The sequence below is a fragment of the Vulpes lagopus genome, chromosome 9, assembly GCF_018345385.1.
Source record: "Vulpes lagopus strain Blue_001 chromosome 9, ASM1834538v1, whole genome shotgun sequence".
Lineage (NCBI taxonomy): Eukaryota > Metazoa > Chordata > Mammalia > Carnivora > Canidae > Vulpes > Vulpes lagopus.
Genome location: NC_054832.1, coordinates 34,972,001 through 34,988,577, shown reverse-complemented (window position 1 = coordinate 34,988,577; position 16,577 = coordinate 34,972,001). Strand labels below are relative to the sequence as shown.

The following is a 16,577-nucleotide window of genomic DNA, read 5'->3' as shown; positions in this document are numbered from 1 at the left end:
AGGGCCATGAAAGAAAAAGAAATGACCTTGTGGAGAAAAACACATGTGCCCTAGTCTCACATACTAACACATTAGGATAAACATTGCGAATGTTAATACAACTTCACTTTAAAATGGCAGACGAGGGATCCCTGGGTGGTGCAGTGGTTTAGCGCCTGCCTTGGGCCCAGGGCGCGATCCTGGAGACCAGAGATCGAACCCCACGTCAGGCTCCCAGTGCATGGAGCCTGCTTCTCCCTCTGCCTATGTCTCTGCCTCTCTCTCCCTCTCTCTGTGTGACTATCATAAATAAATAAAAATTAAAAAAAAAATTAAATGGCAGATGAAGCATGCAAGTTTATGTATTCTACCTCTAAAAGTTCCACTGAAATGGTAGAAAATATGTATGAAGAATAATCAGTAATAGGGATGGATATCAGAAAAGGTTGCCATCTGTAGACAGAAATGTTAAAATTTCTGGAAAATAGTGAACTGACATGGTTGGATTGAGTCAATAAAAACCATCACAGAGATTATGTTTCAGAGAGAGGTGATAGAGAGGTGAGAGCTGTTCTTCCCAACAACAGAACCCCAGAGAATTCAGGTCTGGAGCCACAGGGAGAAGGAGCAGAGAAGGTAATTAATAGAAAGGCTCTGCAGAATGCGTTTTTCCCTATCTTTTCCCACTCTACTCCAAACTCTGCACAAAAGGCAGTACACTATGCAGTTCACCCCTCAAAATATAGTCTTCCTGACTTGGGCAGTATGGGCAGTCATAGCTTGCCTACCTGCTTCTTATTCTCAAATGTTCCTACCATAAACCTGTCTGCCCTGCTCTGCCCTGCCCTGTATGAGAAGCATGGTAGAAAAACATTCCTGTATAACTGCCAAGGAAATCCCACCAGGTACCTCTACTAGTCAACCCAGGACTTCATTTATAAATATGATTGGGCCATAAAGGCAACAGTTATGTAAGAAAAGCCAAGAGCATAAAAGAGAAGGATCCAGAAGAACAACAGAACAACTGATGCCAAAAGAAATAGAGTTGAAACAGGACATAGAATATAACTTTTTTTTTTTTTTAAAGTGTTATTACTGTTTTCAGAGAAATTTGGGAGACTATTGTATCCATAAACAAGAGTACGATATTTTGACAAAGGAGCCATAAAAAAACATTTTTCAAAAAAATTAAAGATTTTTAAAAGATCCTGAGTAGATGGGATCCCTGGGTGGCGCAGCGGTTTGGCGCCTGCCTTTGGCCCAGGGCGCGATCCTGGAGACCCGGGATCGAATCCCACGTCGGGCTCCCGGTGCATGGAGCCTGCTTCTCCCTCCGCCTGTGTCTCTGCCTCTCTCTCTCTCTGTGACTATCATAAATAAATAAAAAATTAAAAAAAAAAAAAAAAAAAGATCCTGAGTAGAAAGGCTGAATTTACTGAGATGACATGACATAAAAATAAATTTGAGATCTGCGAGGCAAATTTGAGGAAATTCTTGGAATGCACATAAAAGAAAAAAGAGAGAAGGGCACCTGGGTGGCTCAGTCAGCTAAGCGCCTGTCCTGGCTCAGGTCATGATCTCAGGATCCTGGGATGAGCCTTGAGTAAGGCTTCCTGCTCAGTGGGGAATCTGCTTCTTCTTCTCCATCTGCCGCTTCCCCCTGACTTGTGCTATCTCTCTCTCTCTCAAATAAGTAAATAAGATCTTAAAAAAAAAAAAAAGAGAGAGAGAGAGAAAATTTAAGAACATAGAGGAGAGAGATCTAAGATCCAAGAGCTCAAGTGTCTTCTAATATCTTTCCAACAACAAAAGCTTTTGGAGGAGAAAATACAGATGACAGAGAAGATGAATATTTCAAAGAAGTAACAGGATATTTTCCTGAGCTGAATAAACCTTGAATCTTCAGATTAATACAGCTTGAAGTGGAAAAATGAAAAAATGACATACCTTGACACTTTCTGGTGAATTTTATGATTTCCAGATACAATGAGAAAATTCTGAAAACTCAGGGAGGGAATAAAAGAGCCACCTGTGAAGAGAATGGCAACAGACTTTGCATCTGCTTTTCAGTTTGCTAGAACACATTAGAGCAAAGCCCATAAAATTGTGGAAAGTTATCTTGAATCTAGTTTTTCAATTATAAGGGCAAAATGAAATCTACAAGGAGTTAGCAGGTCTGCTGTTTTGAGGGACTAACTTAGAAATATATTCTAGAAAAATTGAAACTGAATCTAAGAAGTAGGTAGACCTGGAAATCATGGAAATAATCCAGTTCTGATGGAAAGATATACTAGTGAAATAGCCTATTTAGTCTGAATTAGGAAACAGGAGAATGAAGACTCTTCAACAAACAAATGGTTATCAAGACCTACTGGATACTTAAGAATCAAGAAGCAAACGTTGAAACACCACATATGTACTTAAGATTTAAGTTTCTTCAGGTCAACCAGAGAAGAGAAAGAAAATAAGAAATGCTAGGAAGATAAATATTCATAAAAGGTTGGAGCACCTGGGTGGCTTAGTGATTGAGCATCTGTCTTTGGCTCAGGTCGTGATCCCGGGGTCCTGGGATGGAGTCCCACATTGGGCTCCCTATGGGGAGCCTGCTTCTCCCTTTGCCTATGTCTCTGTTCCTCTCTCTGTGTCTCTCATGAATAAATAAATACAAATCTTTTTTTAAAAAAATAACCATAAAAGGCAGTCAAGTCTCAATATGAAGCAAATCAAAATGTAGTTTGAATTTAATAAATGGAGTATAAAAAACACTGGTGTCTGAAGCACATAAAGTTAAGCCTCTGTGATCAAGGGAGAGGGTCAATAAATACAGTGAATTCCTCTAAAATCTCTGTGAGTTCTAGTTCACTGGGTAAAATAACTGCTTCCCCATTGTATGATTTATTTTCCCCTTTGAAAGAGGTTTGTAACTTCATGGATGATGTTTCTTATAGATTATGCTTTTTATCTAGTTTTTTTTTTTTTTTTTCAGGAGAATATCCCTAAGGGTGAAATTAAGTTTTGAACTCTGGTTAAAAACATTTTATTTCCCCAAAGGTATTTTTGTTTGATTATCTATGGTTTTTTCAGATCTTCATGAGATGGTTAACTAAGTTTTAACTAACTGAAAATATAAACCTATATACCCATTAAGAAACAATTAGTTTTTAAGAAATGTTGATTCCACAATCTCTTTCTGTTTGATTGATTTAAAATTTTTAATTTTAAATTTTTAATTCAATTTCATTAGAATCCAATAATTCCTGCTTTAAAGAAATCATCTGAAGTTCAAATCCTCAAGTTTATTTCAGAGTTCTTTTTCTTCTGTTAAAATAAAGTAAAATGAATTATAATGCTTTTTAACTTGAAAATATTAATTGTGGCTACTTTAGGCAGTAGAATATTGAGAGGATTTCTTTCTTTATGTTCTTTTATATTGTCCAAATGTTTTATCATAAACATGTATTATTCTATACTTAAGTTACTTAAAATGAGCATTAGTAGAAGGCTAATATAAGACTATTTGAGTAGATCACTGGGACCAGAAAGTCTCAGGTTAAATGATTTTATTATTGATAATCAAAGTGGTGAGCCGAATAATTATGCAAAAATGGTACTGAATAGGATTTAAATAGGTGGTTTGGAAAAGAGGTTTCAATCCATCGTCTCCACTGTATAACTGAAACCTCTACATCATGGAACTCTGCATAAACTTTGCCCACTTGTAAACCTAAGAATCTTCCAGTTATTTGGGGACTTTTAACAGAGATTTTACTAATTGAAGAGTGTATACAAGGGAAAGAAAAATTATAGGTTTATTTCAAACTTCCTTAAAATGTACCTCTTAAAGAAAGTTAAATGGTCATTAGCAAGGCCTGGGATGTGGGGAGGTGGGGAGTTAGTGTATAATGGGTACAGAACTTCAATTTGGGAAGATGAAAATTGCTGGAGAGGTATGGTGTTCATGGTTGCACAACATGAATGTGTTTAATGTCACTGAATTATACACTTAAAACTGTTGAAATTTTTAGGTTCATTTTTGTTATGTGTATTTTACCACAATAAAAAATTCCCTGTTTCTTAAACCCAGACATGATTTAATGTGATTTCAGTGAGACCTTTCCTTTTTTTTTTTTAACAGTATATTTTTATAGATTAGTATATTTTTGTCAACCTGTAACACAACTAAGTTTTGTACCTTTTACAAGACCCTTTGTGATTTTAACAAAGTAATCCTCCTGGGAGGGATGCTGACAGAGCAGTAAGCCATCTGGGTCAGTCTTGGTATTAACTGTGAGGCTGTTTTGAGGGCCAGAGGAAGAAGTCAACTCTTTTCTGAAGAACAATGGATTGGGCTTTTAAAGTTGGAAGTTGGCTAACATTTTTGGAGATGAATATAGAAGATTTTTGAAAAATTTTTATTTATTTATTCCTGAGAGACACAGAGTGAGAGGCAGAGACACAGGCAGAGGGAAAAGTAGGCTCCCTGTGGGAAGCCAGATGTGAGACTTGATCCCAAGACCCCAGGATCTGAGCCACTCAGGTACCCAAATTTAGCAGATTTTAATGATAGTTATTTTACAAAATGAAATTTGGACCAGAGGTTGCCTCTTTCTTAAATAGCTTCTATTTTGTGTAAACAACTTCTGGATATGCCAGAAAATAATTTCATGAAAACTATAACTTGCAGTTAAACTTCTGCTCAGTTTCCCTATAAAGAAAATCCTCAAGAGAGTGAATGGTTTGAGTTAACTGCCCCCAGCAATTGGCCTTGGAAGAGAGTTCAGGGATCACCAAATGTTCCGTGGCCATTCACTGCCGAATAGCCAGGAGGTAGCAAGAAGCATTAATGTGTGTAATGGGCTCAGTAAACAGAATTGACTTCCAAATGTGCACAGTCGCTAGCAGCAGTGGCGAGTCATGTTGTGTAAACGTAAAGCATAGACTTTACTCTCTGTCGGAGGTGGAGATAATCTACTCTCTGTCCTCAACTGGTTTAAAATCTGTATTTAAAAATAAATAAATAAAATAAAATAAAATCTGTATTTGATTGGAGACTTAACAACTATATCACAGATTCAATTCCTGGCAGGCACTGGACCTTAGGGACAGTACTAACCTACAGGGGGCAGAGGCAAACTTATAACCAATATCAATATGTGAATTCACATTTCACTAGAAGGATTAACAAATGATGTTTTTGTTACTCTTTTATTGTGTGTGTATAAATATATATATTATACAAATATATACATATATAATACATACTAATATACATACACTAAAAAATATATATTCTACACACATCTGTATGTATAATTTACAATATTTTTCTTGAGATTGTGATACTCTGATTAAGAACATTCTGATAGTGGAGCACCTGGCTGGCTCAGTCGGTAGAGCATGGGACTCTTGATCTCAGGGAGTTTGAGCCCCACGTTGCATAAAGCCTACTTAAAAAAACCAAAAACAAGAAACCATTCTGATAGTTGCTAAACACATACACTGATGGCCAATTTTCAAAGATTAGATATAATGAAATGTACTGGGCAGCCCGGGTGGCTCAGCGGTTTAGCGCCGCCTTCCGCCCAGGGTGTGATTCTGGAGATCCAGGATCCAGTCCCACATTGGGCTCCCTGCGTGGAGCCTGCTTCTCCCTCTGCCTGTGTCTCTGCCTCTCTCTCTGTCTCTCTCTCTCTGTGTCTCTCAGGTTAAATAAATAAAATCTTAAAAAAAAAAAAAAAAAGAAATGTACTTACAACTAAAACATCACTGACTATAATTTAGTCTTTCATTGATGACTCATTAAAGGCATCAGAATAATGGTGCAATATCCTAGGGGTTTCATTATGAATATCAATGATCACTATAGTATAATTCTATGGAAAATGTTAGGAAGGCTTCAATTTTTCGGCTGGCTTGGGTTTTATGTATAATATGACTTTGCTAAAAACAGATTATAGTCTTAAAACTATGAAGTTACATAGCTCTCCCTACAGATATAGCCTGGCTAAAGTTAAAAGGGCCACTCTCGCAGCATTGAGGGTAAAAGATAACTCACATTTTTTTAGTTTAAAAAGTTACAACTTTTCTTTTTCTTTTTTTTTAAGGAATCCAACTTGGTTTCCTTTTTTTTATTTTTAATTTTATTTATTTATGATAGTCACAGAGAGAGAGAGAGAGGCAGAGACATAGGCAGAGAGAAGCAGGCTCCCTGCACTGGGAGCCCGATGTGGGATTCGATCCTGGGTCTCCAGAATCGCTCCCTGGGCCAAAGGCAGGCGCCAAACTGCTGTGCCACCCAGGGATCCCCCAGTTACAACTTTTCTATGAGAAAAAGGAAGCACTTAACACATATTTGGGATTTTAAAATAAGCTGTATGAAGCAAAAGTAAACAGGGTTATTAAAATAGTATAACTCTATTTGACACGTACATCACTTACCTCTTCCCAAACTTTCACTTAGCTTCCTGTTATCTATCTGATCAAATCCAGCTTACCTTAAATTAATAAATTCTAGATCCCCACAGACCCACCTTAGGTATTACATGGTTGTTTTTTTTTCCTTTTCCCAAATGTTTTCTCAATCCCAGATGGGTGTCAATTCCTATTACCCATGCTGTTTGTTACTCATGGATGATCCTTTCACTTCTGTGGTCATGCCAAATATTCTCCATCCTTTAAGATTCAGTTCAAAGCTTAATTCCTTCCTAAAGGAAGATGCCTCTCAATATCCTTCTAGGGTTAATCTATTCATTAGTCACTTACCAAAGATTTAATGAGTAGATACAATGTGCTGAGCACTACCTGGGGCATTATGAGAGGTTGTAACCAAGACACAGCTTCTTCAATTTCAGATGCGTATGCTGTCCAGCCTCCCCAGTTGGACTATAACCTTTTCAAAAACTAGCTGGTCCTGTATTATGCTTGATGTATCCTACTTAGCTAGAACATCTTGAACAAAGTGGGACATGTGTTGATTATTGAAACAGTTGGATCATTGGACCACATCTGCCTGGTATCAGTGGTAAGCAAATGAGAGACAACTGGAGGCACCTTACCAGTCCTTGGACACAGAAAATCTTTCCATAGGTGGAGAACAACAGGGCCACTATATAGAATTTATTAATTCTGTATTGAATGAATACATGAATGAGTGAAAAAACCAATTAACCTTCTAAAAGGAAGGTTAGAAAACCATCAGGATAGGGTGACATTTAAGTAAGCGAGAAGAAAAAAACAGGTATTGGTTTCTCTGCAGCAGAAGAGAGCAGTGTCTCTCTTTTTTTAAAAGATTTTTTTATTTCTTTATGAGAGACACACAGGGAGAGGCAGAGATGCAGGCAGAAGGAGAAGCAGGCTCCCTGCAAGGAGCCCGATGAGGAACTTGATCCCAGATCCTGGGATCACACCCTGAGCCGAAGGCAGATGCTCAACGGCTGAGCCACCCAGGCATCCCAGCAGTGTCTCTTTGAGTGAGGATGTAAGGGCTACATTTCTCAGTACTCCAAGTGCTAAGTTTGACCAACACATGGAGCCACAAGCCAATGGGACAGTTGCCATTTTGGCAGCTTTGTAAGAAGACTTTGCTGAATGAGCTAAATCTTACCTGGCCAAGAGGAATTCCCTAACTTTACTGTAAACCATTAGAGCAGAAAAATAGGCTTAGAGGCATTGGAAATGAGCCAAAAGAGAGTGTCAAGAAGACAGCAGGGTCTAACAATAGAAAACTAGGCAGTAGATTAGACAGAGTAGGTGTGAGCAAGGGAGACAAAAGCAGATAAGAAGGACTAAGGACCAAGGGAAAAATGGCATCAGTACTGCTGTCCACACAGACTGTCTGTCAGAAAGGGTCTCAGGCAGCAGAAGCAATGAGGGAGATTTTTCTAAGGCATACAGTCCAGTTCTGTTCTTCTGGAACCAGCAAAAGCATTAGTATGTAGGACACTGTTCTGAATTTACAGTCAAGGTATGTACTTAATGCTCATTTGTAATTTGGTAACTCAAATACATTTTCCTCTAGAAATTCTTTTAATTAGGTTAGGTACTTATCCCAAATCATAAAAACCTACTTAAGTTCTATGTACCTGAAGTTTAGTCCCTTATACAGGTATTTTAGTCACATCTAATTACCCTTAATGTTCCAGTTACTCTGGCTGCTTAAGAGATAATACCAAAATTTGTGGACTTAAAACAACAATAATTTTTATTTTGTTCATGAATCTGCAATTTAGGGTTCAGCAGGGATAGCTCATCTCTGGTTCACTTGGTATCAGGAGGAATAGGGGGAATAGGGGGACCTAAGAGCCAGGGCCTGGATTCCTATGAAAGCTTGCCCACTCATAGATCTGGTGGTGGTTGGTGCTGGCTATTCGTTAGGGTCTAAGCTGGAGGTGTTGGCTGAAACACACATGGCCTCTCCGTATTGGTCTGGGCTCCCTTACGACATGGCAGCTGATTTCCAAGAGCAAATGTTATGTGTGAGAGATACAAAGAATACCTCAGAGACAAAGAAATTGCATCTTTTGATGATCCAACCTTGGAAGTCACCTACCATTGTTTCCACTGTGCTCTACCAGTTAGACCAATCATAAGCCCATGTAGGTTCAAGGAGAGGCCAACAGATTCCAGCTCTTTATGTTGAGTGCCAAGATTCTAGAAGAGTACGTGGAAGTAGATATAATTATATGGCCAATTTTGGAGAGTACAATCTGCTATCACATGTTACCTATAGGGAAAATAAAATGTATTCCAGCTTGAAAGGCAATATAGCACAGTGAATAAAGAGCCAGGACTCTAGGGCCAGATACCTAGAACTCTGTTATATATTCTTGTGTAACACTGGGCAGTTTGTTGAAGCTCTCTGTGTCTCAGTTTCCTCAATTATATAATTGGGATGCTGTGAAGAAAAACTATTTTGAAAAGAGCTTAGAAGTCTATCTAGCTCCCTATATGTTAGCTACTATCATAATACCAGGGAGACACCCACCCCACCTCGGGCAGTGGTACTTCATGGTTTCTAGGGAAATGGTGGTAGTGGCAGCACTACCAGAGGTAGAAAATAATGATGACAGTTCACATTATTGAATACCTAATACCTGTCACTTACTAAGCCAATTAAGTTGACTTAAAAACCAATAAGGTAGGCACTAATATTATCCAGGTGACTGGAAAACTGTGACTTTGATAACTTGCCCAAAGTAACATCTGCAAGTGATAGATGTAGGATTTTCCCCAGATTATTTTAACTAAATAGAAGACTGAATTCTTGGATAACTGTGTGGAATAAACTGTTTCTCCTAGGGGTACCTGGATGGCTCAGTTAGTTAAGCATCCGATTCTTGATTTTGGCTCAGGTCCTAACCTCGAGGTTGTGAGATGGAGCTCCAGACCTGGCTCCATGCTCAGTGGGGAGTCTGCTTGAGATTCTCTCCCTCTCCCTCTGCCCCTCCCCCACTCATGTTTTCTCTCTGTCTCTCCCAAGTAAATAAATCTTAAAAAAAAAAAAAAAAAAAAAAAAAAACCTTTCTCCTAAATCTGATTTGCAGGTGAATGAAAAATGAATGGCATTATGCCATTGGGATTGTTTATTATAGCAGTAAGCTTTTCTTGACTGGATTAGTACAGGGAAGATAAGATAGAGTTGACCCTTGAAGAACCTGGGTTTGAACTGTGTAGGGGTCCAGTTATACATGTATTTTTTTTTAAAGACTTATTTATTTATTCGTGAGAGGGAGAGAGGCAGAGACATAGGCAGAGGGAGAAGCAGGCTCCCTGCAGGGAGCCTGATGTGGGACTCAATCCCCAGTCCTGGATCACACCCTGAGCCAAAGGCAGATGCTCACCATTGAGCCACCCAGGCATCCCATACACATGTATCTTTTTTTCTAATAAATACAGTATAGTACTGTAACCATTTTCCTTATGATTTTCTTTTCTCTAGGTTACTTTATTATAAAAATACACTAAAAAATACATATGCTAATTGTTTATACTATTGGTGAGACTTCTGGTCAATTTAGGGTATTAGCAGTTAAGTTTTGGGGGAGTCAAAAGTTATATTTGGATTTTTGACTTCAGGGGAGGTTGGCACCCCTAGCCCCCATGTTGTTCAAGGGTCACAGCATTTGGGCACCACTAACTTAAGGATTCCTTTCTTAAAATGGCTCTTGTTATTTGCATAATACAGCATATTTGCCTAAAAGATAATCATTCTTTAGGTCAGTTAGTACCAGTCTCATTTTCTTCTGAATTAGAAGACAGATAGCCTTTGGCCCACTGAGAATAGGGCTGGGAATACTGATCTGGAATACTGAACACTGATATGAACAGATTGCTTACAAATTAGGTTGGCTGTTCACCAGCTGAAGAATGCCTCTTCTAAGGTTTAACTCAGGTATAAAATCTAATGGCTTCCAGTTGTTTGCTTGTCTCTTTTGTTTTGATGTTTGTTTGCTTGTTTGTTTTTAAAGATAATTCTCTGCTTTGACTACACTGGTCAGCATGGCCATTAGGAAGAAAGTTTGTCTGTTGATATATATAGGTTCCCTAAAAGTGGACTATAAGTTCCACGATGTTAGGGACCTTGCCTGTCTTCTTCACCATAGTATCCCGGTGTCTAAGATAATGCCTGGCACACAGTAGGCATGCAAAACCTGTTGAATGTATGAAAGACTGAATGTTTGAATAAAAGCTCAAGGAAACAAAAATGAGAAGTCCATAAAGTAATCTGAGTTCTTTATGCCAGTGGCATACATCACTCAAAGACTGTGTGAGGGAGGGGCCCAAAGTGCTTCCTATAATACTGTGGATGCAGTACCAATTAATAAATGCTTGGGGATCCCTGGGTGGCGCAGCGGTTTGGCGCCTGCCTTTGGCCCAGGGCGCGATCCTGGAGACCCGGGATCGAATCCCACATCAGGCTCCCGGTGCATGGAGCCTGCTTCTCCCTCTGCCTGTCTCTGCCTCTCTCTCTCTCTCTGTGACTATCATAAATAAATAAATAAATAAATAAATAAATAAATAAATAAATAAATAAATAAAATAAATAAATGCTTGCCTCCTGTGGCACCTAATGCCTGGGAAGGAGGAGGATGGGATAACTTTTGTAGGATGCTATTTTTCATCTCTGAGGATGGTGTAAATATGGTCACAAAATTGGTTGTGGTTTTAGTTGTATGAATCACATGAAAGTCTGTGGGAGTGAGCTGAGCAGATAGCCAAAGAATATAACACTTCTCAACATTTGCCTCTGATGGATAGGGTTTAAATTCATAAAAGTAAAGAAAATCTAGAATCATCCTTTAAAAGATTCATCCCTGCATAAAAGCAATATGCAGCCTTTGGTTTTCCTGCAGTCACTGAAACAGAATTCAGAAAATATGAACGATCCTTATATTAGGATAAGCAGCAGCTGAATATCATTCCAATTAGAGATTACTTTCCTGCAAATCAAATATAGAACTTTAATATTCACTAAGTATGTTTTACATGAGTGTAAACTAGATTTTAAAGAGATGCTGTGTCTCTAATTAAAGGCATTTATAGAAATATGTCCCAAAAAACTAAGGTTCACCGAAGAGATAAAAAGAACAGGCCGTCTTTAGTTTGAAGAACATGGCTCCAGTGAATTTAAATATTTATCATATAATTTTTATATCAAAGTCTTAATGAGCACTAACTTTTATGGCATCACTTCTGGAGACAATAAAAAATACTATATTTTGGAATGCTATTTCTAGTTGGATTTCCATCATGGGGCACCATTCAAATAACAGTTGATTTCATGAAGAGTAATGGCACATTCCTTTCTGAACTTAAAATTTCAAACACCTGCCATCAAAGAAGCAAACAATACAGCTGGAAGTCAGAGATTTTAGACTTTTTCTAAGTTTCTTTGTTAAGTTGCCTCAGAGACTCAAAGACCCCCAAGAGGTGTTCCTTTCTTGTCCAATGAATAAAAAATGTTTGAGAAAAATCATCTTTCATAATTTCCCAAGAACACATGAAGGCAAATTGCTAAGCTTCCATTTCAAATGTTAGGGATTTGGATTGAGTTTAGATAACAGCTTGTACAAAATGTCACAGCTCCAATTCTCTGACGCTGAGATGGGAGATGCTGATGTAATAGAAAGAGTGGCTTTGGACAATCTAAAGGCAGAGCTGGAAAGGTAATGATACATGACATCAGCCAACCAACTGCAAAGCTACCTAGTTGGTCGGAGAAGAAAATCAGGCAATATTTTCTGCAAATTCAAAGTGACGTGAGAATGAGACAATTGCTTATATAGTCATGCTAAACCATAATATTAATACCTCCTGTAATGTTCTTAAATATACAATAAGTAAAATATGATTCTGAGTTCAAATTACTTGGAAAGTGTCTCTAATTCGCATTTCATTTTGAATGTGATCCATCCTGGAGACTTCTGGTAGATAAACTAGCAGGTTCTATTCTGAGTACCCAACTTACAGATTCACACAAGTATGTGCTTTATGTTACACTAGAAAGTTACATAAGCTCTCTAATGACCTCACATAACATCCTGTGTTCTTCATCTGAGTACTACTAGCTTATTTTCCCTGAGTGAATAAAGGCTGTTCTGTAACTAGCTTTAGTCTTACTTCTGTGGTCCATGGTTTTAACTTGAATAACTTGCATTAACACTATGAGTCTTTCCTCTTCACTCCTATCTAATGAGGTAAGAGTTTCCCAATCCATGTAACATAAGAATGCCTATGGATTGGAAAATAAACAAAAGTTCTAGTTTGGTAGCTGTCTGGATATATGATCCCTTTTCACACAGAAATTTGAGAATACTGTGAAATTCACACCTTTACAGAATAAAATCAGATGTGTAACTGAATGTGGAAATGGTGGTGTGTGTTTTGTCTGATGCAGTTCTGAGACCTTTTGGCATCACTTGCTCACATATCATTTAACTCAGGGGTGGATAGAATTCAAGAGGATCCAAGAACTCAGATGGGAAAAACATTACACTTTGAGTTTCATCAGTCTCAAACTGAAATTTAGCATTTCTTTTAATTAAAATGTAGGCTACAAACCACAGTACCTGTGATTTTGTCACCAAGAGAAATCATGGATATTCTCACATCACGTTATAGTCAGTATAGATATTCTGAAATATCTTTTACACTCATTACTACTTCAAAATTATGATAGCTATACCTGCTGCTAGCTTGTATTATTTAAGAATAAGTTAACATTTAAAAGCATCATTCTGAGAAGTCTATAGGCTTTCCAGGTTGCCAAAGAAGCCCATGACACCAAAAATGTTAAAAAAAAAAAAACAACAACAACAACAACAACAACAGCCCGAAACTGTACACAAAGAACAACCAGATTTCAATGCAAATCATTCTTTGCTATCTTTTGAAGCTGAAACAAACTTGACCTTGAAATCAGCACAGTCTCACTGCTTTAAGTAGATGACTGTGATGAGAGTAATTTTTTTTTTTCATTTTGCCACAAGAAAAAACCTGTAGATTCCCGAGTATCTCTGAGGTCATGGCATAGGTTTCTCTCCTAGTGATAAACTTTATCATGACATTTTGCCATCAACAGACTTGTTCTCTTATATGCCACACTGCTGAAATCCAGTGTATTTTATAAGGGCATTGAAATAGTCATTTAAGAACTTTCATTTAAAACATCATAAAGGGAGATAAAAAGAAATCTTTGCTATTTAAACTATAATGACAATTACTTATTTTTCATAAAAGAAGCAAACATCAAAGTACTCCATCAAAGATAGTATTTTTAAATGACATGCTACTAGTTCTGTTCATGCTTATTTAAAATGTTAAAAATCAATTAACATATTTCTAGGGGGTGTTAAGAGTGTGGCCTCTGAGTTAGTGTAATTATGAGATAAATTAAATGACGAGATGATGCCTCAGTAGATACGCCTGGACTGTAAGCACATTAGACTTTTTGGAAAATCCTCCATGAGGACTCTGACCCAAAATAGACTTATCAAATGCCAGTCAGTTCAATGAATATTCAGTCATTGAAAGCTACTGAAAAATTATTAATGCACTCAGTTATTCACTTATCACTGAAACCAAATACTGTTCAAAATTCTCATCTCCAAAAAAAAAATGCAATCAGAATTTTAAAACTAATAAAGAATATAAAAAATAACAACAATATATTCTTGTATTACATTGAAATATAATACATATATCACAAAATATATATTATTCATATACACAGTTAAACCATTATTTTCTATCCAACAAAATAATAGGTACATTACATGTGCTGCCCTAAAATTTGCCTATTTTTCCTGTTGAATTTGTAAGATTTAGAAACCTGGTTATAAAGGCAGGCTTTGATTAACTTAAATGCCAGGGGTTTTCTTTGAATTACAAGCTACAAAATCATTCAATCTGCGTGCAATGATAGAAAATCCAAAATTAATAAACTTGGGGAAAAAATGAACTATAAAAAGGCAAATAAAACAATTTGCATTGTATACTGCAATAGGAATAAGGAGATAAAGGCCTTATTAATCACAGTCATCAAATTATTCATTCAAAATTGAGAGCAAATATTAGTGACTATATCTGTATTTGAATTAAAATAACATCTACCAATGATAATGCAGTTTTAGTGCTATCATTTCCTTCTGTGGGCAATATTTCAGTTCTTAAATAGAAGAACAGCTTACATGACTCCTCGGTGAAGACTATCCAATGCCATTCTCTTCCACTGCTGAATTTGCAGAGGAAGATACTGACAATGTGCACTTTGCTTTAACAACCAAAAAGCAACTGCATGCACACATACATAAGAGGTTCCACCCCAACTTCTTCGGCATATTCTAGATTATTTTTCTCTAAACAGGAAGCTGTTGACAGTTTCCCTGGTATATTCAGAATACCCTATTTACAAGAAAAAAACCCAACTTTTGTTTCAAAGTATAATGTTCTTTCCCCCCTGCGTCTATTGTTGCTAATTATGCATGTTGCAAGCAAGATAGAAACCAAATTCCAAACTATTCTAGGCTGATTCAGAATGGGTAACAATTTAAAAAAACACAAAACAGTTAGCAACATATTGCAAGACTATGCTGGAGTCTTGAAACCCAAAACAAGGCTGAAGGGAGGATTCCTGGAATTCAACGGGGAATATTTGGCTCAAGCTGCAAAATCCGTATCTCTGAATAATGTCATGTTAGCAAATGTTGAGCAAGAAGGGTGATTATATTTTAACTTTACTTTAGAGAACATTAATCCAAATTTAACCAAATTCCAGAGACTCCGCACAAAATTAGCAACTAGAATCTGCTTCACATTTTTTTCCCCCTGGTACAACAATAATTGCTCATGAAGACAAACTTGCAGGAGGTAAAAGTGAGGGGAAAACCGCAATAATCTATAAAACATCTAACTATTGTACGTAAAGCCGACTAATTACCTCACACAAAAGAAGCGCAGGATTTAACAGTCCATGCTCTGCGCCCCGGGAGGCGGCGGCGGCGGGCAGAGCAGAAGCAGGAGCAGAGCAGGCGCAGAGCAGCGGCAGGAGGCGCGGCCGCATCCACCAGCTTCTCCCGGGCCTTTGACTGTGTGGACTCAGCCACAGAGTCTGCCTCCAGCTGACGTCAAAGTCCCTGTCACATGGCCAGATGAAAGCCAAGAGAGCATTGGTTGTCGTAGCAACCAGAGAACAGCTCTGAAATTATTTCAATAGGTCATCTGTCACTGTAGGGGATGTGTGTGTACACACACGCACCCCACAATCCTCACGGACACCTCCCCGACAACCTCAGCCTCCGAAGTTGTGACTCAAGCATGCCTACAACTCTCCTCTTGAAGACTGGTGTCTGTTCCTTCTAGTTCCTCGCAGGAAAATGCATGCCACCCTAAGTAAGTTCCCACCGGTCTCCTTATCACCAGCATGAAGCGTGTCTCTCTCCCTCCAGAACAGAAGGAAAGAAACTGAAAAATTCTGGGGGAAGTTTTCTGAGCTAATTAAAGCTATCTGTAAGCAAATGGATAAAAACAGAAACTCAAGAGGAACTGGAAGAAAAGATATCGTCAAAAAACCCCATAAGAATCCACATTGATGTTCTGAGGCCATGCTAGTGATGGAAAGAAATACAAGAAACATGAGGGTAGTGGCCCAGGCCCAGGGTCGGATGAGAGAATCTAAGGACTCTGACACCAAGGGGAGAAACTTGGCTGATGAATTCCGGAGTCCTGCACTGTAAAATGTCCATGCAAGGATGATGACCAAAGTAGCAAAACAGTACCACATTAAAACACCTTGTGAGTACATTTAAAATGCTTTTAGACCCTTGCATTGAGGTCACCATACAGGTGCCAAATCCTCTCCTCCTGAATGCTCTCCTCCACAGCCCTTTGGGGCTCAGCACGGAGTAAATGGGTAATGCCCCACAAACACAAAGTGCCATGAAAGCCTAGAGCAGCAGTATAGAGGGACGGTCCTGCACATTCAGCTTCATTTCCTTTAGGACAATCCCTGCTTATTTCTCACTCACCACACATGCTTATTTCCTACTTCATCCTCCCTCTCAATTAACAGAAAGCCAATTAAACAAAGTGAAATGAAGTCC

General features: G+C 38.1%; 1 protein-coding gene across 17 annotated transcripts in view; it reads right to left on the bottom strand.

The window, feature by feature from the left end:
• NCALD (neurocalcin delta) overlaps positions 1-16,577 on the bottom strand; it is a 374,162-nt gene that overhangs the window by 67,238 nt on the left and 290,347 nt on the right. For 3 of the 17 annotated variants that reach the window (XM_041769139.1, XM_041769151.1, XM_041769144.1), the window contains exon 1: positions 15,416-15,594. The exons of 12 other annotated variants lie outside the window; for them this stretch is intronic. The gene's annotated coding sequence lies outside the window, so the exon portion shown is untranslated. Of the gene's footprint in view, positions 1-1,926; positions 2,009-15,415; positions 15,595-16,577 lie in introns of those variants that run through there. 2 more of the 17 variants (XM_041769146.1, XM_041769154.1) reach the window with 1 other exon arrangement.